Source organism: Phacochoerus africanus, chromosome 3 (assembly GCF_016906955.1).
Source record: "Phacochoerus africanus isolate WHEZ1 chromosome 3, ROS_Pafr_v1, whole genome shotgun sequence".
Lineage (NCBI taxonomy): Eukaryota > Metazoa > Chordata > Mammalia > Artiodactyla > Suidae > Phacochoerus > Phacochoerus africanus.
The window spans coordinates 198,704,935-198,723,563 of record NC_062546.1 but is presented as its reverse complement, the minus strand read 5'-3'; the positions used below and the strand labels follow the sequence as shown (position 1 = coordinate 198,723,563).

Below are 18,629 nucleotides of genomic sequence, written 5' to 3'. Positions count from 1 at the left end.
AGTGATGAGTATAACTGCTGGCACCATAGCATCATTCAAATTAATGGCACCAAACTATACTGATAGACACTGCATTCTTCACTGCCATGTGCCACATAATCACAAGAGAGAAAAAGCCAGGTTAGCTTAAGAATGCCCTTGATAAATCAGTAAAAACTATTCAATTTCATAACCTTGATCCTGTGTACACATCTTTTTAACATTCTATGTGATGAAATGAGAAGGATGCATAAAGCACTTCTGCTGCATATACTAAAGTGTGAAAGAAAGACACTTAGTGACTATTCTGAGTTACAAGCTCAACTAGCTGCTTTTGTTTATGGAGTTATCATTCTGACTTGAAAAAGCTGACAAAGATAAAATTATCCAGATTTGGGGATTTTGCAGATTTTTTTTTTTTGGAATGAACAAAGTTAGACTGTCATTTTAAGGAAAACAAGTGACAGTATTTGCTGACAATTATAAAACGTATGATTTCAACCAAAAGTTGAAATTTTTGAAGACTTCGATTCCTTACCATGAGCTCACTGACAGGTTTTCTAGTACATACACTTTTCAACATGGAAAGGCTCTTCTGATGTCTGTTGATAGTAATGAATGTGGGGGTGGGGGTTGATATTATATAATATGAAAGAGCCATTCGATGTGTAAGACAGACATTCTGTTAATGTAACAGAATATAAAAGTGGACTGATATAATTCAAATTTCGCACTGCAACTAACCTTTAAAAACTGCTATTTGTTGCAGTTCCCTTCGTGGCTCAGTGGTTAACAAATCCAACTAGGACCCATGAGGTTGCAGGTTCAATCCCTGGCCTTGCTCAGTGGGTTAAAGATCCGGCGTTGCCGTGAGCTGTGGTGTGGGTTGCAGGCTCGGCTTGGATCCCACGTAGCTGTGGCTCTGGCATGGGCCAGCGGCCACAGCTCCGATTCAACCCCTAGCCTGGGAACCTCCATATACTGCAGGAGCAGCCTAGAAATGGCAAAAAGACCAAAAAAAAAAAAAACAAAAACAAAAAAAACCTGCTACTTGCCAAATTTTACGTAATATCAAAGAAAAATTGCAATTATCTGAAAAAGCTCTTAAAATATTCCTTTTCCAACTACATACACATCTTTGTGAGGATGAATATCCTTCATACACCTTAACTAATGCAATAAACAGCAACAGATGGAATGCAGAAGCAAGATACAAGTGCAATTTGTGAAAAGATAAAACAATGTCACTCTTCTCAGCAAATTTTTTTAGAAATGTTTTAGAAAATAGCTATTTTCAGAGTTCCCTTGGTGGCTCAGCGGTTAAGGAACCTGACCAGGATCCATGAGGATGAGGGTTCGATCCTGGGTTAAGGATCTGGCCTTGAAGTGAGCTGTGGTATAGGTTGCAGACGTGGCTTGGATCCCGCCTTGGTATAGGCTGGCAGCTGTAGCTCTGATGTGACCCCTAGCCTGGGAACGTCCATATGCTGCAAGTGTGGCCCTAAAAAGCAAAAAAAGAAATAAAGAAAAAAAAAGAAAACAGGTATTTTTTATTAAAAACATATTTAAGTTAATTTGTTAAGAAATGATTGCTATTTTGAGGAGTTCCCTTTGTGGCAAAGCAGAAACAAATCTGACTAGGATCCATGAGGATGCAGGTTCAATCCCTGGCCTCACTCAGTGGGTTGCAGATCTGGCACTGCCATGAGCTGTCTGTGGTGTAGGTTGCAGAAGTAGCTGGGATCCTGTGTTGCTGTGGCTGTGGCATAGGCTGGCAGCCATAGTTCTGATTCAACCCCTAACCTGGGAACTTCCATATGCTGCAAGTGTGGCCCTAAAAGCAAAAAAGAAAAGAAAAAAAGAAAAAAGAAATGATTGCTATTTTTAAATAAATAATTTAAATTTCTCAATATGATAAAGATAGATATAACTGAAAACCAAAAGCTCTTTGGGGTTTTTTGGTTTTTTTTTTTTTTTTTTTGCTTTTTAGGGCCACACCTTCAGCACATGGGAGTTTCCAGGCTAGAGGTAGAATGAGACCTGCAACTGCCAGCCTACACCAAAACCACAGCAACACCGGATCCTTTAACCCACTGAGCAAGACCAGGGATGGAACCTACCTCTTCATGGATACTAGTCATGCTCATACTTGCTGAGCCACAATGAGAACTCCCCTGCAGGTCCTAATTTTTAAGAAGGTAAAGGAGTCCTAAGATGAAAAAGTTGAAAATATCTATCTCAGAAAAAGAGGGGAAAAAATGACAAATAAAACAACACACAAATTACCTTAGACCAAACACATATAACCTGGAAAACCTATCAAGCAGCATAAAATACCACTGACAATAAGAACCCCAGGATCTAAAATGGGACACTTGGAGTTCCCATTGTGGCAGAGCAGAAACGAATCCGACTAGGAACGATGGGTTCGATCCCTGGCCTTGCTCAGTGGGTTAAGGATCTGGTGGTGCCGTGAGCTGTGGTGTAGGTCACAGACGTAGATGTGGCTCGAATTCTACGTGGCTGTGGCTGTGGTACAGCAGGCAGAGCTAGAGCTGTAGCTCTGATTTGACCCTTAGCCTAGGAACCTTCACATGCCTCAGGTGCGGCCCTAAAAGGCCAAAAAAAAGGGGGAGGCACTTATTCAAAAAGCATCTAAGGTTTTAAAAATGTATCTTTTCCAAGGACAGAAAAATTTCTCACATTTTGAAATTTCCTTGTATGATTTCTTGAGAGCCTCTACCACTAGACTGTAAGTCCCATGAAGACAGGACCTTATCTATTTTGCCCACCACTACAGCTAGCCTCAGCAGCTGGAACAAAGCAGTATTCAAATACTTGTTGGATTCAAAACAAAAACACAACAAAACCACAAAGACTTCAAAAACAGAACCCACTGAAGTCTCTATTCAAATTATCAAGATGACATTTTACAACCAAAATGTATCTATTTACATAGTAATAACAATCATAAAAGCTACCATTCATTGAGGGCCTGTTTACTAAATGCCGGGCATTGTACTGGGTACTTTAGACTTTTAATTCCCAATCACCATTGGATATACCGTACAATAAGGGAAATAAGGTTCCAAGAGGTTGACTTAATTATCTAAAGTTAGTGACACAATTAAACCCGCACTTCCCTGCTTAATGGCCACAAGCTCACTACTGCCTGGTTATCTTTTCTCCCCCAGTTCCTTGCCATTTTCAGAGCAATTCATTTTGTGGAAGTCACGTTTTCTCCTTTTCTCAGTCTCCCACTCTGCTTCACCATCCTCCAACTTCTACCCCTTTGAATCACTCAATTAAGCAATACGCTGGGCCCTCTGGGAAAGAGTATATACTCTCATAACACACTATCTGAAATTTCATTAACAATGCCACAAGCAGTGTAAAAAACTAAAGAGGGTCAGACTGCAGAACATGAATTAAGGCCCTCTGACCCGCTGATCTTGCAAGATGGCCTCACATCTAGTTACTCAATGGACCACAGTTTGGGCAACACTACCTCAATTCCCAAGGAAATCCCCCCCACATGACCATCTTTTCAAGACCTGAGCCACAATTTACCAATTATAAAGTACCAAGACAAAGAGTTCCCATTGTGGCTCAGTGGTTAACAAATCCAACGAGGAACCATGAGGTTGCAGGTTCAATCCCTGGCCTCGCTCAGTGGGTTAAGGATCCGGCGTTGCCGTGAGCTGTGGTGTAGGTCGCAGATGCGGCTTGGATCCCACGTTGCTGTGGCTCTGGCGTAGGCCGGCATCTACAGCTCTGATTCGACCCCTAGCCTGGGAACCTCCATATGCTGCAGGAAAGGCCCTAGAAAAGGCAAAAAGACAAAAAGAAAAAAATAATGAAGTACCAAGACAATACCATTGACAATTCTTTGTCAGGTCTGTGCAACCAAAGGACTAACACTGAAGAGGCCAGAACTCCTGAGACTTCCTCCAGGTTCAGGACAACTTGAACAAAAGGAGATTTGTGGCCAGAGAACATACTGGCCACAATATCACTACAAGAAAAGCTATTACTGTTACTGCCATTCTCTCCACTGCTGGAACAACATGGAAATGGTTCTCTTTTCTCCCCCTTTTAGTGAAAGAACAAAATTAGCAACCATTGAATTATTCAAGGAAAAATTACAATACCATAAACATTATTAAGTCATTTGATAATCTCACCACAAGCCAAGCTTTCCCAGTGCCTGAGAAAGTTTTACACAGATTACGTGGAAATCTTTTTAAATTTCACAAAGCCCTGTATACGCCTTATCCCAACATCCAGATTTTTTAAAAAAATGATCTTTTTAAATTTCACAAAGCCCTGTACATGCCTTATCCCAACATCCAGATTTTTAAAAAAATGTACAATATGAGAAAGGCCTCTTCTACCTTAAAAATGAATCAACTGCTATCTGCTAAAGAAAACCTGGATGAAATAACAAGTACCACAGGAAGTCACATCTGTGGCGTCTATGGCCTGTCATTTGATCATTCTGTAATAGATGACTTTTATCCGTAATCCCAATGCTTTGCATCAAAATCGATATATTGGAGCTCTCACTGTGCATCAGCAGTAACAAACCCAACTAGTAGGATGAGGATGCGGGTTCGATCCCTGGCCCCTCTCAGTGGGTTAAGGATCCCACGTTGCTGTGGCTTAGGCCAGCAGCTGTAGCTCTGATTGGACCCCTAGCCTGGGAACCTCCATATACTGCAGATGCGGCCCTAAAAAGACACAGACACACAGACACACACACACACACACACACAAAGTTTGCCTCAGTGTTACCTAATAATTCTGGTATACCAAAACATGCTAATAAAGTTTATCTCATCTCCCTATTCCTAATCCTTTACCAAAAGTGAAAGTCCCTGCTACCACTCAAACAATGTGAATACAGTTTCACATATAAAAGTCCTACTCTTCAAATTCTCTATAGCCTCCTCATACTTAAGTGTCACTTAATACTATAAAAAGTACATAGAAGTTAAAATTTTACTCAATCAACAAGAAATAACCAATGAATTTTCCCACAAACTAAGCCTCTCATTTGATTATGTTCATATACTAAACCTTTATCCCAGATGCTCCTCTGAAGCCCCCAAATCAAGAACTTTTGTTAGCACTAGCAAGTTGCAGGAATGTTTGGTGAGACCTACTAGGCCTCGTTCACCAAAAGATATGCATATATTTTAACTCTTCAGGACACGTAAATTGAAACTGCCAAGCTATATACAGGAAATCTTTCTAGGGTAAGGAAAAACAGCTAGAAGCTTCTGTGGGATTCTGCCTAGAAAAGACAGCACTCCACCTTCCCTGAGACCTGCCCCACCCTAGGACTGGGACCTTTCAAGATCCCAACCCCTCAGCCATACTAACTGGACCAAAGATGGAGATCTAGACCAAGTTCCACCAATCAAATTTTCCCTAAGAGGAATTTCAAATGCCAGCACTCAGTTAGCTGGTGGCACTAGAGCCTGAGTTTATACATGGCTCCAGAAATGAAGCAGCAATTTTCTTCTGTGTCTGTTAAAGCAGAAAAGACCAGAGTGTGAAAAGACAACCAAAGCAGGATAAAGAGACAAAAGATGACACCTACTGGCCAGCAAGAAGAGTGGTCTCTGGACTACCTTGCCTCCTGAATGCTTCCCAGTTTCTGGTTCATGAAGTCAATGGCCCTTGGGTTTCTTAAGTTAAGTCTTTACCCATCCTCCCTAAGCACTCCTCTTCCTGTTTCACGCCATCAAAAATTCATTACAACAATTTTAAGACACAAATTATTCACACCAGGACCAAATGCAGAAAGGGTGTGATTATTCTTACGGTTCATAAAGGATATGAGAGGTACCAGAGAGGTTCTGTCCACTGCCTATAACTTTAGGAGAAACAACAGAATAAAAATGACCAAAGTGTGAAAAGCACAAACCATCTGCCTGCATTAGCCCTCAGCTTTGTGCTTCCCTTCAACACTCACCTGTCCAAAAGTTCTGCTGGTTCACAGCAAGAGGTTTGAGCAGACTTTGTTCAGGTCCTTTTAACACTGTAAATAACAAAAGTATTAAAGTAAATGACCTAGCAATCTTTTAGGAAACTTTAAAAACTGATTTTATCATAAACATGTTTTACAGGAAATGGTTTCCAAGCCTGGTTAAAATAGTAGAATCACCTGGAATGCTTATAATCTAGATCTCCTCCTATCCTAACATCTAAAGAGCCTCTCTCCATAGCTCTGAAATGGGACTGAAAATATACATATATTTTTAAACCAAAGTTCTACGTGATTCTGATGAAGCTAACAAATGAGCACCACTACAGAGTTTCAGAAAATGCTAATTTGGGGTTTTCATTCAAAACTATATTACAGGGATTTGATATTAACCTTAATATATCTGATAGAAAAATGACGGCCAGCAAGACCACAATACAAATATGTATCCTATGCATAGTCAATGAACCCCAAGAAGTAGGACCAAGGCCAAAATGTCCAAGGAGCAAAGCTCCAGGTGTGCCTTCAGCAGCAAAATCATAACCTTTTCCTAATGCTCTGATGAGACCGTATCTTAAAAATCCACAAGACGGTGATATTTCGAGTGACAAGGAGTGGACTCAAACAACAGCTGCAAGTGGTTTCTTAGTTAAAATCAAATATAGTGCTTTGAAGGCTGTTACTAAAGAGTCAAAAAACAATTCAAAAAGTTGACAATTTTACTAACACCAAGAAAGCAACCTGAGAAAGTCACTTCCACCCTTGATTTAATTTTGTGAAAAAGTAGCATCTTATAAGATCCAAAAGGTCATCCAATTTTATCCACTGCACTCTACTTTTTATAAGGGCAAGCAGAAGCAAATAAGTGGAGAGAGACAGTAAAACAATCTCTTCTCTGTGCCTAACTTAAGAGAACAAGCTCTAGGGTACCTCCTATTATTATAAGTATAAAGTCCAAGTTCAATGAAACTCTGTAGTTAACAAGAAAATGTAAAATTGTGTTCCTTACCTAATTACTTAAGGTACAGAAGTATGTAATACCTTGTCGTTGCTTTTTTTTTTGTGGGGGGGAGGTTGCTTTTTAGGGCCGCACCCATGGCATATAGACGTTCCCAGCCTAGGGGTCGAACTGGAGCCACAGCAATGTGGGATCCGAGCCACACATCTGCGATCTACACCACAGCTCATGGCAACACGCTGAACAAGGCCAGGGAGCTAACACACATCTTCATGGATATTAGTCAGATTCATTTCCACTGCACCACAATGGGAACTCCCAGCATGTAATACTTTGAAAGTATTTTTATAAAATTAATTTTGGCCACTTAAAGGAATATTCTTTTGTTTTTCAAACCTCCCCTGTTGTCCTTCAACCTCAAATGAAATTATGGGCAATTCAACAAAGGTATCATTCTGTATTCCTATATAATTAATCTAGTATATTTCTCAGTCATCTGAGAGCACAACAAATGAAAAAATGCTAAGCTGGTCAAGAAATATTAGAATTCTAACTATAAGTAAGCTTGCCTATGGAGTAAAAGTCAACTTATATTTTTAAAGACATGGTAATTCTTCAAGGCATTAAAAATGAATGGAAATCCTAGTGAGGGTTAAGGGGAAAAAACAACTTGGGTTCAGAGTTCTACAACAGTGACCAAATAATGTTAAGGCAATTCAAACTGCTGAAGGAAAATAGATATTGAACTTGCCTCTAATATACCTGGATTAACACCAACATAGGCTGTAGATTCAACCTAATGAGACTGGTCCCACTATAATCTATAAAAAATAGAATAAAACAGAAAGTACTGAAAATTTCATCATCAGGGCTAATATAGAACTGCAAATGAAGTCAGTCTTCAAAAATGGCACAAACCAAAGATCCTTTAGAAGGGCAAGAATAAATGGAACAGTAATAATCTTTTCACCCAAAAAGATTCTCCCAGATAGCAAACACTATCAACAGTGTCATCTTCCAGTATGAAGGTCAACAAAAAAAAAGACTAGATATAAGGAGAATTAAAATGCAGAGTCATGAGCACAAATGAGCAGATATGACATCAAAGACATTATAAAATTTGGAACTGTCATTTCGAAACCTCAACCAAAGAACAAGGGGGAGAAAGGCAATTCGTTCAAATAGTATCTCCTCACTATGATCAGTATGTCTCCTAGTAGCCAAGGAGCTCCACTCACACCTCGGACTTGTAATTCCTAACTTCTCATGATTTTCACAGAAGCCAAATTATTTTTCACATATGCTACTCACCAACAAAAGCATTTCAAAACCAAAGTATTAAATTCCTCAGGTGAATTAAAATGAAAGAGGACAAAGTTATCAGAGCTCAGGAATAAAAACATGGAGGTAAGCTGAAAGAGAATCAGAAAAAAAAATTTTTCCAAAGAAAAAGCCTATTAAATATAAAACTGAAGAACTAGTCTGAAAGGTCAAAGTGCAGGAATAAAAACTCACTACAAACAGTTCTACACATGTAAAATGCTATAAAGATATACAAACAAATCAGTGGAACAATCCCTGAGGAATTTAAAACAAGGTTGGAAAACACAGAAATCATTAAAAGGAATTCTTTACTATTAAAAGCATTTAAAAAATAACTTTAATTAAAAAATAAAAGTAACTTGAGTTAATACACTTCCTTTCAGGTTATATTCCTTAATAATCTTGCCTAAAGTTCAAAGGAAATTCATTTCCCAACATTTTCAAATATTCTGAAGTATTCCAAAGGTCCTCCTCTTAAAAAGCAATTTCTTCTGAAAAATCCTTTTAGGCAGTTTATCATCAATCTCATTTTACAACTTTCCCTTTTTTGAAAGCTATTTTATGATGATTTCCTGAAACACGTGACAGGAGCCCCCGGAAGTTTTCCAAACTGGAGTCGGGTAGAGGGGTCGCGTTGAGGGAAAGGAGTTGGGCATATTGGCCCAAACTTCCAGACTGATTTCCCTTCTAAGAGTCACCAGAGGTGTGGGAAAAGATTCCAAGATAACTGAATAACCCCATTCATCTTAGGACCAGTGAGCTGGGTACACTTTTCCTGCTAGCCTCCCTCTTGATCACACCCAGCCACACCTGACCTGCTGCCACTGCAGTTTCTGCTTCAGGGTCTTTGCCCTCGCTTCCCTAGCTTGGAGCATTTCTCCTTCGCAGAGCTACAGGTAGAGCTCCTTCGCCTGTGTCAGGTCTTTAATCAAATATTGGCCTTTCCACAAGGCCTTCCCAGGGCACTCCACCTAAAGTTAACCCCTCCCCCTACTCCCGATTAGCCCGCCTCATTTTCTCCCCCCACATCACTTACCACCACACTATGTATCTTACCTAAATATGTTTTATCTGTCTAGAAATGAGTTCCGTGAGCATAGAAATGATGGGGTTTTGCTCCCAACACCCAACAGTGTAGTGGGGTCTCTATTTTTCAAAAAAAAAAATAAATAAAGGCACAAGTGAAAGAATAAATGAATGGAAGCACATAGCCCCTTCCTCCTCTTCGATATTAAAACCCTAAAGTGCTTTGTCAGGTACAGAAAAGGGATGAAGCCTTTTCTTTTGTAGTCACCACCATCACCAGTGCATTCCCCAGTGTAAATGTCAAAAGGACTGTGACATTTTTCCAGATACATGCCACTTTTTTTTTTCCTAGTGTCCTCTACCGATGCCAACATTTGATGTGACAGAAAAGTACATACTGCAGTTTGAGCACTCTGAAAGCTGCTACACTAACTAGTAAAACACATGAAAACCTGAATGAATGAGACCACGAGTTTGTGTTCTAACCAAAATGGACAAACTCTGAAAGGCCAGGGCTGCACATATTAGAAGGATGAAAGTTAATGTTCAGAAAAGATGACAATTTTTTTAATCTGGAAAATCATCAGAGTCTAAAAACTAAACACCGTGTAAGGAAATACCTTCCCTGCACTGAGAATCAAAACTGCCTATATCCAAAGTATATACACCGAATAAGGTGCTGTTCACAGTCCGGGCCCCCTCCTCAATTTCTTGCAAGTTAAACAGAAATACTTACCTTTCTTACAGAGAAAATAGGTGTGCTTAAGTGCTCTTTCAGGAAAAGCAAGAAAATTAAAAAAAAAACAAAAAAACAAAAAAAACCCACACAGTGCTAGATAAATGCAAACCAACGTTACTGCTTCCCGAACACGATCCTACAATCTGCTTCTTTCATACCCCCTTCCCTGGTCGCTAGGTTTGTTTCAGCCACAAAACTGAAATATTCTGAGTGCTTGGTGGAGAACTGCTGACACTTAAGGCTGATGCCCACTTCAACCCGACGTGAACGTTCGGGTCCCAAAGCTGCCACGGGATCTACTTTCCCAACCTCCGTCCCAGGTTCCGATCATGGCTCCACCTGGCTTCAGGCCTGGTCCAGACCCAGTCCTCTCGCCAAGGAAAGAGTCTCCCCAGTGCAGATGCTCGGTGAGGAAGGCAAGGGCGCATCTCCCAGAGGCCAGGTGTGGGGCGGAGCGCGGGCAGGAGCACCCGTCTGGCCGGAGCAGCTGTTACCCCAGGCACCCCGAGGCTGGGCGGGTGGCTGGTCCCGAACAGCAGGTAGCGGAAGGCGAACCCTCTGGCCCTAAGCAAGCCGGCCTGACACTGCCCACCCGACTACCCCCATCCTTCCCTCGGCTCTCTCTGCCATGCCAACGAGCCCCGGAGGAGGGGGCTCTTCGGCTCGGCGGCCGAGACGCGCCCGGGCCTGGCGTGCCCCCCGCCGTGGAGGAGGCTCCCTCCGGCCCCGCACCTGACCTGTCCCCTCGCCTGACGCCCCAGCCGGCCGCGGCCGCTGCCGGGCGGCCTGTGGGTGTCCATGCGGCTGGGCTGGGTCGGGCCGGAGCGGCGGGAACGCGAGCGCGGGCGGCAGGCCCCGGAGACCCAAGCGGGGCGGCGGAGCCAGGGCACGGAGTGGAGCCAGGCAGGGGAGCGAGACAGAGTCGCTGGTTACCTGCGGTCCGGGACAGGGTGTCTCTCAGAACCCAAGTCAGTCTCAGCCTCAACAACACAAGATGGCCGACACGTCGCCACGCACGTCACGTGACAGCGCGCCCGTTCCGCCACGCCCCCCGCTCCGCCCCCGCCCCGCCTCGGCTCCCTCCCAGCTCCTCCAGCCTCCCACGACATCCTTCCTTTCCGATTCATCCCTCCCCTTTTCCCCGGACACGCCCCTACCCGAGCCCCGGATGTCGGGCTGGACGAGGGCGGGGCCGCAGCAGGGCGCAGGCGCTTGTGGGTCGCTTGGCTGGAGCTCCCTGCCTGCCCTTGAGTTGAGTAGAGTTGGTAGAACTGGATCTGGGCCAAGCGCCCTGTGACTCACCGTCCTAGGCGCCCAACCCAGAGCCCGTTGGCATTTCTAAACGCTCTGCATCGTTTACGAGCCGATTTTCCAGCCCAGAACTTTTCCACAGGTTTTCATCCAGCACTTCCTTGCCTATTTGCCACCTGGAGAAAATGGGAAAGCCACAAGAGCGGAAATTCAAAGCAGTTTCTACTTGTTAACGGTTTTGGTAGAACAGGGAACTCATTCTACAGTTTTGGAATGTGACGGCTGGGAAGGACTTTAGAGCTCCGACCCTCTCCTAGTGCATCCAGGTCTATAACTCTTTTGCCTAAAAATCTCCCGTTTGGGTGTTGCTCGATAAAATACAAGCCACTCAGCAATATCATAGACATAACACAGAAAAATTATTCGTTGTTTGCCTGAAACTTCCATTTAGCTTGCTTGGTGCCCTGTGTTTTTATTTCGTGCATCTGACCACTGTACTACCCTTCTTGGGTCTTCCCAGTCTTTCCCTGTGCCTCCAACCGCTCTCTTATTTACAACCTCTCCATTAACTTTTTTAAGTACTCAAATGTCCTTTATTTTAAAAGTTAATGTTAAAAACTCCAATTCCCCCTCCAACAAGGTCCCTACCTCTCTGTTCCCTTTCAAAGTCAATCAGCACAAAAAGCATTAAAGCCCTTTTCTGATTCCCACACTTGGCAAGCGATCATCAACTATTCCAATGAGGCTTTTATCCTGACCCACCTACCTACTACTGCTTGCTCTAAGGACACATCAACCTACAGGTTGATAGCTGGAGTTTTTCAATCCTCATCTTGACCTAGTGCTTCCCCATCTTCAATGTGATTGACCACCTCCAACTTTCTGAAATACTTTCTTTCCTTGACCGTTGCTGCTCAAAAGTTCCTTGCTGCTCAAAGTGTGATCAATGGACCAGCAGCATCAGCATCACTTGGAAGCTTGTTACAAACACAGAATCTACGAGTTCCCTTTGTGGCTCAGCAGTTGACAAACCTGATTAGGATCCATGAGGATTTGGGTTCAATCCTTGACCTTGCTCAGTGAGTTAAGTATCTGGCATTGCCCTGAGTTGTATAGGTTGCAGATGTGGCTTGGATCCCATGTTGCCATAGCTGATTGAAAAACTCCAGCTATCAACCTGTAGGTTGATATATAGATATAATAACTTGTACTACATATTATATACATGATAATTTCTACTATATATAGTAGAAATACAAATTAATTTATATATATGGAATAATTTTATTTTTTTCTTCTTTGGCCACCCTGCAGCATATGGAGTTCCCAGGCCAGGGATCAGCTCCGAGCCACAGCTGCAACTTGAGCCACAGCTTCGGCAAGGCTGGATCCTTAATCCACTGTGCCAGGCCAGGAATCGGGTATGGAACCTGCATCCCAGTGCTCCTAAGACACCTCCAATCCTTTTGCCCGACAGTGGGAATGCCAATGTATGATCTAATTTGCATATAGTAAAATTTAGCATTTTTAGCTTGTAATTTTGCAACTTTTGACAAATTTATACAAGCGTAACTATTTCTAAAATGAAGGTACAGAATAGTCCTATCACCCACCAAAGTTCCCTCAATGACCCTTTGTAGTCAGCTGTAACACCCTCTCCCAACCCCTGAAATCATTGTTCTGTTTTCTGTCCTTATGGTTTTGCCTTATGATGTCCTATAATAAAACCATAGCTGCTTTTTTTTTTTTTCCTCTTTAGGGCTGCACTCTCAGCATGTGGAGGTTCCCAAGTTAGGGGTTGAATCAGAGCTGCAGCTGCCAGCATACACAACGGGCATGGCAATGCAGGATCTGAACCATGTCTGCAACCTACACCACAGCTCACAGCAACACCGAATCCTTAACCCACTGAGTGAGGCCAGGGGTTGAATCCGCAACGTCATGGCTCCTAGTCAGATTCGTTAACCACTGAGCCACGAGGGGAACTCTGAGAGTGGCTGCTTTCCCTCAGCATCCACTTAGCATCCTGCATTTGAAATTCAGTCACATTATTGCCTGTTTCAGGGTCTTTTCATTTTAGTTTTGGCCAAGCCCGTGGCACGCAGAAGTCCCCTGGCCAGGGATCAAACCTGCACCACAGCAGCGATCTGAACCCCTGCAGTGACAAAGCCAGATGCTTAACCACTGGGCCACCAGGGAACTCTACTTCTTTTTTATTGCTGAGTAGGTATTTCATTGTATGCACTATATTTGTTCATCCATTCCCAGTTGAGGGACATTTAGATTGTTTGCATTTGGGGAGATTATTCATGAAGCCATTATAAATATTCACATGCAGGTCTTCCTGTGGATAAAGGTGTTTATTTCACTTAGGTAAGTACCTAGGGATAAAATTGATGGTTATGCGGCAAATGTTTGTTTCACCTTACTGCCAAACCACTTTTCAGAGTGTCTTAAGCTATATTTTTACCTGTGAAGAATAAGCTTGCAGAAAGCAGGAACCAAATTTAAGAGATGATGATGGTGAAGCTAACGAAATCCCATTACACATACTGCCTCCTTCAACTTTGCATCCGCAGCAGTCGGCTTTGTCCTGGCACAGAGTCGATATTCAATAAATACCTAAACACCAAATAAATTCTTGATTATCTACTCCTCAGGAAGGGCACCTTTCTCCTTTTATTCACTCTGTCTCTCCAGTGTTTCATTAGAGAGTAGTTTTAAAATTACAGCGATAGGAGTTCCCATTGCGGCACAGCAGAAACGAATCCGACTAGGAACCACGAGGTTTCGGAGTCTATCCCTGGCCTCGCTCAGTGGGTTAAGCATCCGGCATTGCCGTGAGTTGTGGTGAAGGTCGCAGACATGGATTGGATCTGGTGTTGCTGTGGCTGCAGTGTAGGCCAGCAGCTACGGTTCTGATTAGACCCCTAGCCCGGGAACTTCCATATGCCGCGGGTGTGGCCCTAAAAAGACAAAAAGTAATAATAATAATAAAAATAAAATAAAATAAAATCACGGCAGTAGATTCATGCCTGCTCTAGTCAGGGATACTAAAAAAGGTTCAGCTTTATTGTGTCATTAATAGAAACAGAGACTTTGAGAATAACATACCATTGAAGGGAGGGAGGAATAAGGAATTTAGCTCCAAGTGAATTTAATTTGTAACAAACAGAGGCTGAACAACTGGGACTGATGGTGTTTTTCTAAACATCCAACAACTTTTTTTTGGTCTTTTCTAGGGCCGCACCCGCAGCATATGGAGTTTCCCAGGCTAGGGGTCAAATCAGAGCTACAGCTGCCGGCCTACACCACAACCACAGGAACACAGGATCCGAGCCATGTCTGTGACCTACACCACAGGTCACAGCAACACCAGATTCTTAAGCTGGTGAGCAAGGACAGGGATCGAACCCGCAACCTCATGGTTCCTAGTCGGATTCGTTAACCACTGAGCCACGACAGGAACTCTCATCAGCAGCGTTTTTCAACCTACTCTTCTAGAACCTTGCCACCATCCTCTCTAGAGGGAGAGTCCAGTTCCCCTCCCCTCAAGCCCTTATAGCCAATAGACTGTGGTGGGAGTGAAACGAGGCAACTTCCAGGTCTGGATCATAAAGGTGATAGAGCTTGTTTGGGGTCTGAAGGTGTCTACGGAGCAGGGAGCACAGAAGGTTGGGAAAGAGAAGGTGATGAGGCAAGGAGAATGCAGAAATGTGAATGTGGATAAAAAAAGGGGCGGTGGATGCATGAGTGGAGAGTGCAGTGCTGCTCAGATTGGTACCCTAAGTAATAGTGCGGGATACAGAGCTGAGAAGCAAGGAGGAAAAAAGGGAAGAGAAGGTGAGAAGCTGGCGAGCCAGAGAGCTTAGCAAACATCAAGAAAAGCCTGCTCAGACGAGAACTACGGAAACAGATCCATTTTTTGGTTGGAAAACAATTTTTATTATAAAAGTACTTGCATATTTTAAATTACTCTCTTATGTCCAACCTCTGGATGTGTATCAAGAAATTAAATGGGAGTTCCCGTCGCGGCGCAGCGGAAACGAATCCGACTAGGAACCATGAGGTTGCAAGTTTGATCCCTGGCCTCACTCAGTGGGTTAAGGATCCAGCAGTGAGCTGTGGTGTAGGTCGAAGACTCGGCTTGGACCCTGCATTGCTGTAGCTGTGGTGTAGGCCGGCAGCTGTAGCTCTGATTTGACCCCTAGCCTGGGAACCACCATGTGCTGCAGGTGCAGCCTTAAAAAAAAAAAAAGAAAGAAAGAAATTAAATCAAAAGAACTATCTAGGAATACAATAAATGTTTCCTTTCATATAAATGTCCCACAATGTGTCCCAAAATGTTATTCGTTTTCCTGAGGCTTGCATATTTAGGATTTCATATTTTCCCTGTCCCAGAGTTCCCACATGCAAGTTCAACTGCTCCTCTCACTTTCTTGGTGGTCAAAGAGTCCTCTGTCTCTCTCTTTCTCTCTCTCTCTGCCACACCCAGGGCATGTGGAAGTTCCTGGGCCAGGGATTGAACCCAAGCCACACTTGCAACCTGTGCCACCACTGCAGCAATGACAGATCCTTAACCCATTGCACCACAGGGGAACTTCCTGTTAAATGCTCTTAACCATCGCAGTAGTAAGACGGTATACGTTTATGTTTTTAAAATTTTTAGGGTTCTAAAACATATAAAGGAAAAAATTAAAAACCACCACCTATCCCCCCCATGGAGTTCCCGTTTGTCCTCAGTGGTAAAGAAGCCAACTAGTATCCATGAGAATGTGGATTCGATCCACAGCCTTGCTCAGTGGGTTAAGGATTTGGTGGTGTTGTCAGCTGTGGTGTAGATCGAACATGTGGCTCAGATCCTGCATTACTGTGGCTGTGGTGTAGGCCGGCGGCTACAGCTCTGATTCGACTCCTAGCCTGGGAACTTCCATATGCTGCAGGTGCGGCCCTAAAAAGAAAAATAAATAAATAAACATCACCATCCGCGGAGCTACCCAGGACCCTCGGATTCTCCCCATTTTCAGGTAACCTCCTGGCAACAGTTTCTTGTGTGGTTTTCCCCAAAATGTTATTATTTTTATAACAAGCATGATGTGCTTCTTAGTTCTCAGCACCTTGGAGCTGAGGATACAGTGGTTGCTTCCAAATCTACTTGGTTACTAACCTCACGCAGCTTAGTTGAAATGGGCAGAGACATGGCTTTATATCTCTCATGTAAAGAAAACAAAGCAAAGCACCTGCCTGGTATTGTGCTTGCTGCTCTGTCCTAGCCTTTTCCCCAGAAACAGTATGTTGTGAAGTCCTCCACATTTTTTTTTTCTTTTTGGGGACGAATCCGTGGCACATGGAGGTTCCCAGGCTAGGGGTCTAATCAGAGCTGTAGCTGCCGGCCTATGCCAGAGCCACAGCAACGCCAGATCCAAGCCGCGTCTGCAACCTACACCACAGCTCACGGCAACGCCGGATCCTTAACCCACTGAGTGAGGCCAGGGATCGAACCTGCAATCTCATGGTTCCTAGTTGGATTGTTTTCTGCTGCACCACAACAAGAACTCCTCCAGATTCTTTTCGTGGCTGCTTAGCAGTGATTATTTACATGGGTGTACCGTAATATACTTAAGTGATCCCCTGCTGATAAATACCATGACCTCTGCCAGTATTTTTACTATGACAAGCAATGCAGTAATAAGTACCCCTTTAAATATGCTCTTGTTGAGAGTTCCCATCATGGCTCAGTGGTTAATGAATCCCACTAGTATCATTGAGGACATGGGTTTGATCCCTGGCCTCGATCAGTGGGTTAAGGATCCAGCGTTGCCGTGAGCTGTGGTGTAGGTTGCAGACGTGGCTCGAATCCCGTGTTGCTGTGGATCTGGTGTAGGCCAGTGGCTACAGCTCTGATAAGACCCCTAGCCTGGGAACCTCCATATGCAGTGGGGGTCAGGGGCGCCTAAAAAAAAAAGATAAATATAAATATGCACTGCTTCATGTTTATATATAAAAAGGATAAATTCCCGGAGGTAAAATCCCTGGGTCAAAGCTCATGAGTATCTCTGCAGTGGACATCTGCCATTCTTTTTGCAACTGTTCTGCATCGGAAACACTTCCCCACATTCAGGGGAAATAAGAATTTGGGGAGTTCCCACCGTGGTGCAAGGGGATCAGCAGCATCTCTGAAGCTCCAAGGATGCAGGTTCGATCCCCAGCCTGGCCCAGTGGGTTTAAGATCCTGTACTGCCAAAGCTGCGGCTGTGGATCTGATCCCTGGCCTGGGAATGCCATATAGTGTGGGGCAGCCAAAAGAGAAAAAAAAAAAAAATCTTGGGCAGAAGGTCACCTCCCCTTATCGAAGACAAATAAATGAATCCTTCCCACCCCCAACATGTGGGCATGTGACTGGGCGCAGCTTCAGCCTCTGAATCTGGAGTAAGCACCTGAAGAAGCAGGACCTCCAGTCGTTCTTACCAGCCAGGGCAGGGGCACCAGGCCTGGCTCGGTCCTGTGGCACACTTTCAGCTACCATCCAGCCGGGCTTTCAGCCTGTTTTCTTAGCCTGGCCCCTCAACCCTGCTGGTGATTTGGTGAGCTCCTCAATATCTTTCCAATCAATTCTCCTGCTTAAATCAGTCCACTTCAGTTCTGTTACTTGTTTGGTCATTGTTTTTCTGTTGGTTTGTTTTTTCTTTTTAGGTCCGCACCTGCGACATACGCAAGTTCCCAGGCTAGAAGTCGAATCGAAGCTGCAGCTGTCAGCCTACACACCACAGCTCATGGAAACGCTGGATCCTTAACCCACTGATCGAGGTTAGGGGTCGAACCTGCATCCTCATGGATACTAGCTGGGTTTGTGACAGCTGAGCCATGGCAGGAACTCCAGATTCTGTTACTTGTAATTAAGAGCCCTGACCCTTTCTAGAGTAGCCAGCCTCCACGAGAGCTCCCAGGGATTCTGACCATCAAGCTGACCAGTGCAAGCACTAGGATATTGTAGAAATGGCAGAGTATGATTTCCGAAGCTGGGCCTTTTTCTTTTTTTTTTTTTTTTTTAGGGCCACACTTGCAGCATATGGAAGTTCTCAGGCTAGGGGTCGAATCAGAGCTGTAGCCGCTGGCCTACACCACAGCCACAGTAATGCAGGATCCGAGCCACATGTTCGACCTACACCACAGCTGACAACACCACCAAATCCTTAACCCACTGAGCAAGGCTGGGGCTCGAACCCACATCCTCATGGATACTAGCCTGATTCTTAACCTGATAGCAACTCCCTGAAGTTGGGTCTTAAAAGATATTGTGGCTTACACTTGCTGTCTTGTATCACTTGCTTTGAGGGAGACCAAATGCCACGTTGTGAGGA

General features: G+C 43.8%; 1 protein-coding gene across 4 annotated transcripts in view; it reads right to left on the bottom strand.

The window, feature by feature from the left end:
• Nucleotides 1-11,019, bottom strand: part of GIGYF2 (GRB10 interacting GYF protein 2) — a 131,643-nt gene extending 120,624 nt beyond the window's left edge. For 2 of the 4 annotated variants that reach the window (XM_047773778.1, XM_047773782.1), the window contains exons 1-2: nucleotides 10,951-11,019; nucleotides 5,960-6,025 (exon numbers count right to left, since the gene is read on the bottom strand). The gene's annotated coding sequence lies outside the window, so the exon portion shown is untranslated. The remainder of the gene's footprint in view (nucleotides 1-5,959; nucleotides 6,026-10,950) is intronic. The other 2 variants (XM_047773780.1, XM_047773779.1) reach the window with 2 other exon arrangements.
• Nucleotides 11,020-18,629: the final 7,610 nt, after the last annotated feature.